This window comes from Elaeis guineensis, chromosome 9 (assembly GCF_000442705.2).
Source record: "Elaeis guineensis isolate ETL-2024a chromosome 9, EG11, whole genome shotgun sequence".
NCBI lineage: Eukaryota > Viridiplantae > Streptophyta > Magnoliopsida > Arecales > Arecaceae > Elaeis > Elaeis guineensis.
In genome coordinates, this window is record NC_026001.2 from 17,024,295 (window position 1) to 17,039,118 (window position 14,824).

General features: G+C 38.7%; 1 long non-coding RNA gene across 2 annotated transcripts; it reads right to left on the bottom strand.

The window, feature by feature from the left end:
• Positions 1 to 1,810: 1,810 nt before the first annotated feature.
• LOC114914524 (uncharacterized) lies at positions 1,811 to 8,142 on the bottom strand. 2 transcript variants are annotated; one of them, XR_003801868.2, is made up of 4 exons: positions 7,651 to 8,142; positions 7,204 to 7,412; positions 2,238 to 3,599; positions 1,811 to 1,970 (listed from the first exon to the last, which is right to left on the bottom strand). It is a non-coding gene; the product is annotated as an uncharacterized lncRNA (long non-coding RNA). The 2 variants fall into 2 exon arrangements; XR_012134537.1 differs by lacking the exon at positions 7,651 to 8,142 and having other exon boundaries at positions 7,204 to 7,618.
• Between the last annotated feature and the right edge of the window lie 6,682 nt (positions 8,143 to 14,824).

The window sequence follows — 14,824 nt, forward strand, 5'->3', positions numbered from 1 at the left end:
ATAATCCCCTCCCCCTTTCTAAGGCTCTCCACCAATGAAGATTGAGTCTCTTTCTCTCTTTTTTCTCCCATTGAAGCTGCAGCCTCCCTTGCTTGTGCCCATCGAAAAATGAAGCCAAGACGCCGTCAGAGCTTAAGGTAAGCCCTAACTCTTCTTCCTCTCCCTCTTCCCTTTCTCCCCATGGCCCCAAGCCTTGCCACTGGCCACCAACTTTGCCAAAAATCCACAACGAAGAATCTCCTATTTTCATGCTTTTCCCCATGATTTTTCTTGACCGACAGCCACAGTCGCCGACCATCCTCTTCTCCACCACTATTGGCCACACCTCACCATCTGTTATCGAACCTCTAATCATGCTACCGCACCTCACCGGAGCACAAACCACCACCAACACTTGCTCCCCTGTGGGCCAAGAAAAGAAGAAAAGGAAGAAAAGAAGAAGAAGATGAGAAGAAAAGAAAAGAAAAGGAAAAAAAAAAGAAAAAGATAGAAAAGGGATCTCTCTCTTGTATCTCTCTGTATCCTCTCTCTTTCTCTCTATATCAGATCCATGGATCTTAGCATGAACTCGACATGATGTACCCAAATAAGCCTAGAATCACTTCGATATCTATGCAAGATGTCAAAGAACCCCATCCTGGCTATGTCAAATACCCTTAAAATTCACTATTGATGAATCCAATTGATCGATATTGATCTTGATCCAATGTATGTTTCACAATTTTTTGATTAAGTCACTTAGATCTGACCCTCGACTAGAAGATCTTAAATTATGCCGATGCTCGGATAATTTGTTGGATCGACCATCCCACCTATAGTCTTCTTTTTTTATGATTAAATTTATCGAATAGAAATTAATTATACTTTAATATATTAAATAAGTTTGATAAATTCATCGAGTGAAATTTGAAAGACTAGGACGGAAGAGATAAGTAACTCTAATGCTAAAAGTAAGAAATAATACTGCTAATACCTAAAGTAGCACTTTTATTAAATATCGAACTAATGTCGTCAATAATCGTGTCACTAATTCATTAGCATGAACAAACGACACTTTCATTGTGATGCTAAAAGACTATTTATATCAGCATTTGTTCAATGTTTATCAGTATTTTAGCATTGCTGCAAATTCAATTAGCCACACAAAAAAATATCATGCATAAAAAAAGTAAAAGAGAATGTAACTAACAGTGGCACATCAAAATGCTACTAAATGTTAATTAGTGGCATCTACAAATATTAGTAAAATATTATTAATCTGTGGCAATTTTATGAATGTTGGTGAAGGTTAATTAGTGACATCCAAAAATGTCAGCGAAACATGATCAATTAGCAGCATTTTTATACATGCTGCTAAAGTTCTTATTTTGTAATACTATTTTAATATTGACCAACATTTCTAAAATACTACCAATTCATTTAGCGGTACTAAAAAATATCATTGAAGATTAATTAGTGGTACTGAAAAGTGTCGATAAGGAAATCTAGATCGCAATAGTTATATATCTCAAAAGATTAATTTACCAATGCTTTTAGATGCTAGTGATAGCTTTACGACTTAATTTCTCAAATACTTTTCTATAGCATTTTGATGTATTAGTGATAATTATTTTTAATGATTGGGTACCATTGTTTTATTCAACCTATACAGAACTTATTTGAAATATATGCAGTATTCATTAATATATTATATAATGATGCATCCTAGAACAAGAATTATAAAATTGAAAATCAAGCTAAAACCATCCATAAATAATAATTACCTTAATTATTCATTTTGGAAAAATCAATAGCATCCCACAAAACCAAATTTAAAATGTAAATTACATTCTTAAAGCAAAAGTACAAACACTCCACAAAAGTGATAAAGCAAAAGTATTTGTTACAATTCATTGGAATCTATACAAAAATATAAAAAAGAAAAAAACTAAAGCCCAAAGCAATTCATCCGATGCCTAAGCAGGTACCATCTGCAAAAAAAAAGAAAAAAAAAAAGAAATCAAGAATTTAGATCATTCATGCAGTTTTTAGGTGAAGAATAAGTAAAAAGGCTATTTGCCTTCTAAACCATTGATCATTATAGATTTAAAATGCAAGCTACTCTAGCAATTACTAAGCTTTAAATCCACATAATACCTTTCATCCAAAAAACATATAAGTTCATCAAGCTTCAGTCTTCTAGAGAGCACAAAAAAAAAAAAACCCTATCATATCAAACTTTATTTTAGCTCTAGTACCTCCAACTCCCCAGCCTGTGACTCTTAATCCATCAATAATAGTTGTGTCCAAATCAGTCCCAACCACACTATTAGGTTATAGAATGCCATCGGTGTTGAAGACAACTTGACCAAGATATTCTAAATTAACCTGAGATATTTTCACTGCATAGTCAGATAAAACTATTAGAAGATTATGGTGATCCTCATTAATGATACTAACCATATCAGTGGAAGTTAATACAAAATAAATTCAATGCAAGGGGGAAAGCATGTAACAGCTTTTACGATAATTTAGAACTCTGATACCCAATGTATGATACCAGAACTTGGAGGAAAAATAAAAATATTATGAAAAGCAGTAGATCCCCATTTAAGAAAGCTGAATCTCTTTTTGTTCCTTTGGAATTTAAGTTCCTTGCTTGCCTGAAAAGCATTCTCTGACCTAGCAACATCTACCTGTACTGAGTGAAATAGAAGCAGACAAGCTTTATCAGTTGGAAGAAAAGTAACAACTTATCATGTTCAGACACATAAATACAATAGCAAGAACTTAACCCAATATAAATACAATAGAACAACAGAACCCTATATACATTAACTTGGAAAAGATAAACCCAAGCAAGAACACCAAAAATAGGAGGAAGTCCAAGGATCATTGCCAAAGATAAGAAATATACAGTGACAACAACATTACAGTTAGAGAACTTAAACATAGTGCAGGCCTACCAACAGATATAATAGATATAACAGATGTTGTGAACATCATACATCGATAGTTGCTGGAGAAACAGAGCCATGGATAAGTACTGAGAGCAAGCTATTGGAGATCCCAAGACATACATCATAACAATGCAAGTAACAAAGGTGCAGAAAACTTCTTAAATTTGTTGTTGCAGGCGATGTGAGAAATAAGGAAAACAGCAACCTTATATTGCAAATGAGAATACACCTGTTGCAAACAGCATAACCAAATAGAAGATGTGGAAGTAAAAGCTAAAGGAAGGATTTAGTTGGACTATCGAACAAGTGTGTCATGAAGCTGCTAAGCTAACTAAGAATTTGCTGCATAACACTTGAAAGATGGGCGTTGGAATAAGACATTGAAACTTGTCTGCAACCAAGGCACTGTGAAAGCTGACATAGGAGAAACCAGAAGCAGTGTCCATCCCATTCTGATAATTTCTGAATCCAAGGTTATTAGGATCATAGAATTTATAGAGCGAATTAGCTAAAACATTAGATAGAGCAGAGGGACAAACAAGACCAGCCTGGATGTTGGGGATGTGCCAATGGATTGATCTTATTAGAATCACTTCCAAGCTTGTTCATAGCATCACACATGCAAGCAAGGCCAACAACAGCTGGAACACCAGTAAAATCCTGCATAGAAAGTTGACTAATATATAACAAGACAAATAAGACCCTGTTAGGATTTGACGCCTTGAGATTCAGCCCACATTGAGCCCACAGTGAGGTTCGCGGCGAAAAATGGAGTCCAACGAGACCAAGATTATCCGAAACGGAGCTCGGATGGAGGAGATACGAGCTTTTGAAGTCGGCATGAGATTCGAGGCGGCGGAGGACCGCCGGCGGCGGGCGGCAGCGGCACGGCCGTAGGCGGTGGCGTGCGGGACGCGCGACCCAGGCCCGCAGCCCAGGCGGGCGGGCGGCCCAGCCGGGCGCATGGCCCAGCCGCACGCGGGCCCGCGCGTGGGAGCGGGCCGGCCCAGGCCCAGGTGGCCTGCCTGGCCCTGTTCACCGGTCCATCGTGGATCGGGCAGTCCACGGCTGGGCCTGTGGACCGCGTGGGCGTTTCCCACATATTTTTCACGGTCCACGACACTATTTCGTGGATCGGAGCGTGATCGAACGTCGTGGGTGGCTCCTGATCTTGATCCGATGGTCCAGGGGTTATTTGGGTTGATTAAGGAGTCCTAATCATGGTCTAAGTCGTGATTAAGGCCTATAAAAGGCCTGTCACAGAGAGAGGAGTGGTTTGGATTTTCTCCGTGTTTCGCCATACGAAAGCCGTACAGAACCCAAGAGAAGAGAGACAGGTGGAAGCGCTGAGAGAGAAGGAGCAGGAGGCTCCTGGATAGCGATCGTCAGGCACTTCAGGGGTTCAGGGGGTCTTCCAAGAGAGAGAGAGCTTTTGTGAGGGGAACTTCAGGTGGGAGAGAATTGGGTGTACAAGGGTTGAGGGTGAGGTCTCTTCTTGTAAAATTTCTTTTTCATAGTAAAGTTTGCATGCCCCGTGGAGGCGAGCTCTTTTGTGGCTGATCCACGTATTTTGATTATTTTTCTTTTTATTTTGTTTCTTCTTTCTTCCTGCTGCATCGCGTGGTACTGAAAAGGTCTTGGAAGGTGGTGTCCAGGTCAGACATCCACCCAACAAGTGGTATCAGAGCAAGGCGGTACAAGGACGCAGATTGCAGTGGTGGTGAGCAAGACTGAAGATGGAGAAGATAGGAACAATCAAGATGGAGATCAACAAGTTCGATGGTAAGAGCAATTTCTCCTTGTGGCAGGCAAGGGTGAAGGACGTGCTCATCCAACAGGGATTGATCGATGCTCTCTTGTGCGATGAGAAGCCGACCACCATGGAGGTGCAGGATTGGAAGTGGCTACAGAGGCAGGTGGTGAGTACCATCCGCATGTACCTGACGGATGAGGTAGTGATCCATGTGCTGAGCGAGACTTCCCCGACGGTGCTGTGGTCGAAGCTCGAGGAGTTGTACATAGCGAAGTCTCTCACCAACATACTTTTTCTCTGGAGGCAGTTTTATCAACTGCGGATGACTGAGGGATAGAGCGTGCAGGAGCATTTGAGCCACTTCCAGAAGATCCTCACCGACCTCCTCAGCATTGGCGAGAACGTTGAGGAGAAGATCAGGGCACTGGTTTTGCTGGCGTCGCTTCCTCCTTCGTACGAGTCCTTGGTGACTGCTCTTCTAGTGGAGAAGAGCACTATCAAGATGGACGAGGTCACCGTGGCGATACTCCAGAATGAGATTCTCAGGAGGGAGAACCCAGCTTCGAGCTCAGGTGGCGGTAGCTCAGCTTTGGTGGCTTCTGGAGGAGCAGGAGATGGTAGACGGAGCGATAGGAGATCGCAACGAGGGCGGTCTAAGTCCAGGAGGGACTGGAGCAAAATCAGGTGTTACCGGTGTGAGGAGTTAGGGCATCTAGCCAGAGATTGCCCTCAACTTAAAAATCGGATGGTGGCTGCTGTAGCGACGGCCGGCAGCGATTTAGATGGAGATGTCCTGGAGATATCTGATGAGGTATCTACTTCTTCCCAGCAGTGGATATTAGATTCTGCATGCCCCTATCATGTATGTTGCAAAGAGGAGCAGTTTGACTCCCTAGAAAATAGTGATGGAACTATATATCTGTCGGATGGATCGAGCTGTGCGATCAGAGGCATTGGGACGGTTAGCTGGAGGACACATGATGGTGCGGTGAGGAGATTGGGGGAGGTCCGATACATATCCAATTTCAGGCGGAATCTTATCTCACTTAGCAGATTGGATTCGAGAGGCTATAGGACGGTAGCTGGTGGAGGAATCCTGAGGGTGTTACGCGGCAATAGGATTGTGCTGGAGGGGAAGAAGGGGAGCAGAGGATATTATTACCTGGCGGGGAGCCCAGTGCGAGGTGGAGCTTCGGGAGCCAAGTGGAGCCCAGAGCGAGGTGGAGCTCCAGGAGGCAGATCGGGCACGAGACAGGAGACTCGGGAGGAGGAGAGGCAACGTCGCAAGGTAAGATTTCTATTGCCGCAGGATGATGCCCTGAGCAGGTCTCAGGTTAGGAGGAGCACAGCATACGACGGACATGGGATCAAGTAGTCTGGCTCGACTCCCATGTTTTCCCATCCATGATCAGCAGGCGATTGTCCCAGGGCATGGGAGCGAGGAGATCCAGAAGCTCTCGGAGTTTGGAGGAGGCCGAATATCGAGTCGAGATAGAGATTGTTAGGATTTGACATCTTGAGATTCAGCCCACATTGAGTCCACAGTGAGGTTCGCGATGAAAAATGGAGTCCAACGAGATCAAGATCACCCGAAACGGAGCTCGGATGGACAAGATATGAGCTTTTGAAGTCAGCACGAGATTCGAGGCGGTGGAGGACCATCGGCGGCAGCAGCGGGGCCGCAGGCGGCGGCGCACGGGATGCGCGACCCAGGCCCACAGCCCAGGCGGGCGGGCGGCCCAGGCGGGCGCGCAGCCCAGCTGGGCGCGCGGCCCAGGCGCGCACGGGAGCGGGCCGGCCCAGGCCCAGGCGGCCTGCCTGGCCCTATTCACTGGTCCACCATGGACCGGGCGGTCCACGGCTGGGCCTGTGGACCGCATGGGCATTTTCCATGCGTTTCTCGCGGTCCACGATACTATTCCGTGGATCGGAGCACGATCGAACGTCATGGGTGGCTCCCGGTCTTGATCCGACGGTCCAGGGGTTATTTGGGTTGATTAAGGAGTCCTAATCATGGTCTAAGTCGTGATTAAGGCCTATAAAAGGCCTGTCACAGAGAGAGGAGTGGTTCGGATTTTCTCCATGTTTCGCCATACGGAAGCCGTACAGAACTCGAGAGAAGAGAGACAGGCGGAAGCGCTGAGAGAGAAGGAGCAGGAGGCTCCTGGACAGCGGTCATCAGGCACTTCAGGGGTTTAGCGGGTCTTCTAAGAGAGAGAGAGCTTTTGTGAGGGGAACTTCAGGTGGGAGAGAATTGGGTGTACAAGGGTTGAGGGTGAGGTCTCCTCTTGTAAAATTTCTTTTTCATAGTAAAGTTTGCATGCCCCATGGAGGCGAGCCTTTTTGTGGCTGATCCACGTATTTTGATTGTTTTTCCTTTTATTTTATTTCTTCTTTCTTCCTGCTGTATCGCGTGGTACTGAAAAAGTCTTGGAAGGTGGTGTCCAGGCCAGACATCCACCCAACAGACCCTTTGGATAAGAGTAATATAGATGAGCCCCGTGGAGCTACCTGCATAAGAATATGAGTAGGCTTGAATGGCATCTCAACTTATGATGATGTATGGGCAAATGATCATACAGTTGGTAGGCAATAAACAGTGCACTATTTTGAAACAATACTGTCTCCAGATTTGGGTTCAATTAACGACATAGAACTTGTTGCAATTGAAGACGGGGTGTAAGCAAACCAACAGCAATGTATGGGCATGTAGAGGTGCCCTTCCAGGAAAAGCATATAACCAAATAGAGTGAGAGAAAAGAAGAAAACACCTAAATTAGCATCATTTGAGATGAGGATAAAGGAATCTAGGTGGTGAGAATAAACATAAGAATTCTAGGAATTACAAGTATGTGGTAAAAAAAAAAAAGCATAAACGATAGCAAATAAAAACTTTCCGCAAAATAATTCTAAAAAATGAACTATTAAAAATGAACTAATAAAAATTGATGGTTATACCACTGAGGAGAGAATTCGGAATTGGAATCGAAAGGATTGGCGGCTCAGATGCGGCTAAGGAGCTGAGAGAGATGAGGTTTGGGCTTGGAGTTAATCCCAATAACGATGATGAGGGGGATGAAGCTGTGGTCGGCAATGACCTTGGTCTTCTTTATCACCCAACTGCTCCACTCCATGAATATTCATGCCCCTCCGACCATCTCACTTACTACTGGCGGGTGCGATGCGGTAAGCGGGTGGAAGAAGGTGCGTTGGTGCCAGATCCGGATGCTGGAGACGGTGGGGAGAGCTCGATGAAGTTGGGCTTGGAAGAGAGTCGGCACGATCATTGAGGGTGTAGACAGGATGTGGAGAGGGTTGGAGGAGGAGAAGTTTCCCTGCCAGAGGGTGGAAATGGCTGGAGCTAGACTGGGTGTGGTAAAGCGACAGCCGTGGTGGTGGGTGAAGATTGAGATTGCGAGGTCGTGGAAGGAGGATAGCAATCCAGTTTCAAGCTTAGAGCCACTGGGAAGGTAGTTTTTTTTTTTAAAACACTAAGACAAAGATCATGATCCTACCCATCTTACTCGGATCGTGATTCGCCGGTTAGTTCGTGGATCAAATATTAGCGGGTAGAAGCATTGGTGGGAGTGGATACTTAGTTAAAAGAAAAAGTTACAACTGCTCATCACCGACAAATTTAGTGTATGCCACTGAAACAAACTATTACATTTCCTATAGCAATAATATTAGGCGGTCAATTCTAATGAAAAATTAAAAATTATTAGATAAACTCTTTCTCTCTCTATCTGATCCATCGATCTTAGCATGAACTCGAGATGATGTACCCAAATAAGCCTAGAATCACTTCGATATCTATGCAAGATGTCAAAGAACCCCACCCCAGCTATGTCAAATACCCTTGAAATTCACTATTGATGAATCCTATTGATCGATATTAATCTTGATCCAATCTATGCTTCATAATTTTTTAATTAAGTCACTTAGATCTGACCCTCGGCTAGAAGATCTTAAATTACGTCGATGCTCGGACAATTTGTTGGACTGACCATCCCACCTACAGTCTTCTTTTTATATGATTAAATTTATTAAATAAAAATTAATTATACTTTAATATGTTAAATAAGTTTGATAAATTTATCTAGTGAAGTTTGAAAGGCTAGGATGGAAGAGATAAGTAACTCTAATACTTTTTACTTATTTTTGAACTATTAATTATTTTATCATAAAAAGAGTTATTTTATGTTTTAATAAAATAAGGATCAAGCATATGTATTATGAAATTCATATCCCTCGTAAAATAGTGATTCTATGAAAATTTTGATATAAATGCCTTGTTTATGAAATATAAATTTTATATTTCTAAAATTTATGTTTTGTCATGAAAAAGAATGATTTCAGAATTATTTTTTCTTTAAAATTATGACTATAGGCTCTCACATAGCTATGTATGGTCCTGCCAGCAATAGTTGGCATACAGTCCTTGCCAGTGGGATATAGTAGCTTCGTACACAGTTCTTACTAGTAGGTTATAGTAGCTTGGCATATGGCTCTCGTCAGTAGGTTATAGTGGCTTGGCATACAGTCCTCGCCTGTGGGTTATAATAGCTCGACACATGGCCCTCACCAACGGGTTATAGTAGTTGGTATGATTTGATTATGACCTTGTCATGGATATAAAGTGACCTTAATATTTAATCTGAGAGAATTATTAAGAATTATAATATGATAAAATAATAAATAATTTATAACTTTATCTATAAATTTAACATGATTTATGAATTTATTTATACTATGCATTGAAAACTATATTTATATAAATTATATGATTTATGCATATACAAGAGCATGATTGATTTATGATATACTGTTATTATGAAGATTTATGTTTTGATGATAATCATCTTTTTGAAATGATTTATTAATGTATCTATAAACTTATGCTTGATCTAAATAAGATTGTAAAAGGTTTACGTACTGAGATAGTGTAGCTCATTTTTTTTTTTATCCAGACGAATAAGGTTAGGAACGAAGGATGATCCAGACTTGAAGATCTATGCTAGTGAGCTTAAAAATTTTACAACTGAATCTTAATTTATAGGATAATTATGGACTTGTAGTAAATTATTTATGAATTACGAGACATGGGTTTGATATTTAATTTTAGATTTAGATGCACTGAACCAATCTTGATTTAATTACTTGATGAATCATGAAATTGAATTCTTATTATATTTTATTGACGATGGATGTTAGCTGATTATGATTGATAAGCTTCATGTTATTAAGGATAGTACCCTTTGATAGCATAACTATTTTATGTCCCAAATTTGATGCGTGATACACACACACACACTCTCTCTCCATAGCTTAGTGGTATTGTGGGAGGATCCCAAATACTATGCGGAACCCAACTTAACCCTAATAGATTGTGATGGACCAGCATCATTATGACGATCCATCATGTTGATTTTCCCCCATAAAGCACCCCTGAACCCCATCATTGATAATCTTTGTAGTACCACTTTTGCATATTTTGGCTTCTTGTTTTGTGACCCAATGGTTGAGTAACCTAGAGCTTATCCATCGAAACAATTGGACACCATTATCCTATTAGTCATGCCCTTTATCTCTCTCATAATTTTTCAACAATCAGTCAAAATTACTCTACAACTTTTTATATTATTTGTTTTGGTTCTATAAGCGAGCCATTCTTCTGGTATGATGATGTTGAGAAGAGTGTTATACACCATAATTCTTAAATTGAGGTGAAACCCTAAACTTTTATTTATTTAAATTTGAATTAGATAAGGATAGAGAAATTAGAGTAATCAGATATTAAAACTCTAAAATTAGAAAATTAGTAATAATTTTATTTATCTATTATGTTGATGGTTAATTAAGGATGTGAGACCTATCCAAAACAGGGGAGACCCCTATTTATCCTTGATGGAGGAGAAAAAGTCCTCCTCTATCACAACTTCATGAAAGCTAGGAAAACCTAGCCTCCATGTCTATTTAAACCCCCCCTAACCCCCTCCACCAATGTCCATCGTAGCAGCCACTCATTCTTTCTCCATCTTCCCCCATTGGTCACCAATGATTTGAACCCATTGTGCTCACCACCGATAGTAGCCTGATACGATCGTGATGCTATCGTTAGGATACCATGATTATCAATCTAATTTTGACTTCAATAAAAATTAAAAATACGTAGAAAGTAGCGAGTCAGATCGAATCCACAGAGAAGGTAAGATTTTGATTTAAAATATTTAATTTTTATAAAAGAATAAAATTTTGAAGAAAGTAATTTAAGTCAAAAAATAAAAATTAAAAGTAAAAAAAATAAATTCGATACTAAGATCTACTAACTAGATCCTAGCATCTACTTGCAGTAAAAATAAATAATAAAAATTTAAAAAATATAAAATAAAGCACTAAGATCTACTAACTAGTTTCTAGCATCTACTTACAAAAAATAAAAGACAGAAATTTAAAGTTCAAAAAAATAAATTTTATATTAATTGAAATTAAAATTCAAGTATAAAAAAATTAAATAAAATAATAAAATAAAATAAAAATAAAACTATAATAAAGATTTAAAGTTGATCAGTTCAGCTTCATCGAAAAGATGGTTGATGACCTCTCCATCTTCCATCGTACTCCATGGAGCGAACCGATTTTTCTCCTTCTTCTCCTTGGATCCCTAAAGCTCTAATATTTTTTTTTGATTTTTTTCTAATTTTTCACTCAATTTTTTTGCTCTCCAGACTTATTCCTGGATTCCCTATTTATGGCTAATTTTTTATATTTTTTTGGTAGGAGAAGGAGTCCTAAAATCCTTAAAAAATGTATTAAAATCCTTAAGAATTTTTCTGACTGTCGGATCATCTTTGGACTGCCCAGATCAGCCTAAAAAATAGTTTCTTTCTCCTTATTATGTTTGGATGTAATTCTGACCATCCGATCATGCTTCAGATGAGATCTGGGCCATCAGATCGCACTTCTGATCTCCTATTCAAAGTCGGGAGCATCTTCGGCCGTTGGATTGCATGATGGATGGAATTTGGGCCATCGATCAGCACCCTGATTTTCTATTCAAACTTGAAAATGATGCTGGCCATCTGATCGTGTGATGGATTGAGTTTTGACCGTCGGATTGTGCCCAAGAGTCCTTTCAACCGACAACAAATGTGAATCGTCGGATCTGGATTGGGATGAACGTGGGCCGTTGGATCACGCGAAGAGATTTCCTCTCGTCATGAGCTGCTCCTGTGGACCACATAACGTTCTCGATGGATCGCGCCATTGACTCTGTGGACCAAGCGGCCGATCCATCATGCACCGAAGGTAATTTTTTTTATTTTTTAAGATATTTTGGCTCAATTTTTGCTCTGATTTTTATCTGAAAAATAAAAAAATATGCATTAAATTTTTTAAATTTTTTTTATTATTTTAGTGCTTAAATTACTCAATTAAATCAATATCTATTTTTTATAAATATACTCTAATTTTATATTTTTTAAAATTATTTATTTTTACAAAAAAATCTAATATATTAATGAAATTAGGTTTTTAAGAAGATGTTAGCACCATAAATTATCAAAAATACCTTCAATAAATATAAAAATATACCATTTATCACACCCCCCAACTTGAACTTTGCTCATCCTCGAGTAAAAAAAAATTTGAAATTAAGTACCATTTAACTTAAAGTTTCAAATTTTATTAAATAATTTTTAAAAGACCATTGATGTTCAGTAGGGCATGAGTGAGGTATGTCATTGGAGTATTAATACTAATCAATATGAGAGTTAAACTAAGAACACTAAATTTTTTCTAAATTTTTTTAAATTTATTCCTACCTTTATCTCTAAATCATTAACCTTCATATGGATAAGTATATTGTTACTTTCATTTTTTATCTATTGATAATTTTTTTTTTAATGTTGTACGGCTATTGAATGTCTTAATCCCTTAAGCTTTTTGTTTGACCTATGTAGTGAGTTTTCAATCAATGACTTCCAAACCAGATGGTTTTAGGGCACTAGATATAGAGTATCCCTCGGACCTACTTGCTCGAATCAAATAAGCTACGAGTTAAAACTAACTTTACAACAAAGCTTCTTTGCCCTTCATATCTTTTGACGTGAAACTTAATGCTTGCTTAGGCAAAGAAGCCCGATTACTTAGTATGAAGTACTTGAAATTTTTTTTTTAAATATATGAAGAAATATATAGTTATCCTACACAAGTCCGTAGAAAGTAAACTCTTCTTTAATACTGGTAGAAAAATTTAGAAATACTCAAAGAAGACTGTTTAAGTTCTAAACTTAACCCTTTATTGAGTTTTCTTAATACTTAATCTTTCAATATCTCACAAACTCTTTGATCTGTGCATCATTTTTTTTTAAAATACATGGTTTAACTCGATTCTTAAGTGTAATCAGGTGCTTAAATACTAAATACTAACTTACTTGAGAATTTAAAAATTTTTATTCTTTTCTCCCAACTTAATCGACATTGTCCTCAATGGAGTAGAAAAAATGAAGGATGCATGCAAAGAGAAAGAAAAAGAGAGATGTCACCTGATCCAGAAGTCTTTTCAAAATTAGTTTTCCCCCCAACTTAGCCAAGATTATCTTCAAATCCCTACAAAAGATACTAAGTAAGACTTGATTGACCTAAAAAAAATATAAAAAAATAATAAAAAATAAAAGCTAAAATTAAAACTGGGTTGCCTCCCAAAAAGCACTAAGTTTACCGTCTTCAACTAAACCATACTGATTCTTTCATATACCCCGTATCGAATATTAGATTGATAAATTTCAATAGTTTTGGATTGCCAATCTTAAGAAGATGGCCTATGATAAATTTTAATATTTTATTACCAATCTTCAGAAAGTATTTTACATCCTTTTTCTTAATTTTAGAAAGATAATTCACAAACTTATTCACAAACCCTTGTTTGTCGAGAATTTTTTCTATTTGTTCTTCTAAAATGCTCATGAATTGAGTTTTTAGGTTAGGAGTTGAGTTTGAAGTAATGGATGCTGAAAGGGTGTCAGTTGATTCTAAACATATATACTTAGGTGTGATCAAAGATGACTTCAATTCTGGAGGAGGTGGTAATTCTAAAGTGGAAGAACCGACCTTTAGGACTGAAGAAAATAGGATTCTTGGTTTATATATCTCAAGTAACTCATCCACTCTCTTTTTTTTATCATTTAGATTAGTAACAATTTTGGACTCAGGTTCTTCTATTGGGTTAGCCTCAGTACTAACCTCCTTTTCTAAATTCACACTTTGGCTAGCATCAGTATTAGCCTCACTCACCTGGACTTGATATGGGTCTTTAAGAATCCTATCACTTTTAAGCTCAAAAATTATTTTGTCATTTTCAAATTGAGGATTCTTAAGTGGGACATTGGATTGATGACTAGGTCCAGGTGGTTGGTGGATAGGTGGATCATTTTCAAAATTCAATATTATTTAGCTTGATAATTGATCTAGTTATCTCCTCATGGTAGACTCAGCTAACTGATCTATTTGTGCTTCTAGTCTGGCGAGGGATTGCTGTTGGGTCATAATCATTTGTTGAAGTTGGCTAAACCTATCATCAACTAGATTGGTCTGTTGAGGAGGTGGATATAATAGCTGATTGTAATAAGATGGCTGGATAGGCTGACTAGGCTAACCTCTATTATGGGCATAATTTTGATATTAGGGCCTATTCTGAAAGTTTTGCACAAAAAAAATTTGGGTCTGAGCCTGAGTTTGTTGGGGTCTCCAAGAAAAATTAGGGTGATTTTTTTAATCTTGGTTATATGCATTTAAGAATGGGTCATTGATAGGATTGGAGTAATCTTGAGCAGCTTGAACTTATTTTTGTATGAAAGGTGAAAACTGTGCAACCATGGGACATTCACTCACATGATGGGCTGGGCTAGCATAGGTAAAATAATTCTCTTGATAATTGAAAGGTGGTATGTATTACGCAGGAGATTGTTGACCTAAGGCTATGTATTTATCTATAAGAAGATCGACTTTATCTAATTTTTAGGCTAGCAGGTTCAAATCGATCTCAGGACTAGAGTCAGAATATTTGATCCCATAGAATGATGGAAACATCGATGGGTTATAAGTAAAGGAATAAAATATTTCTTCATCTACC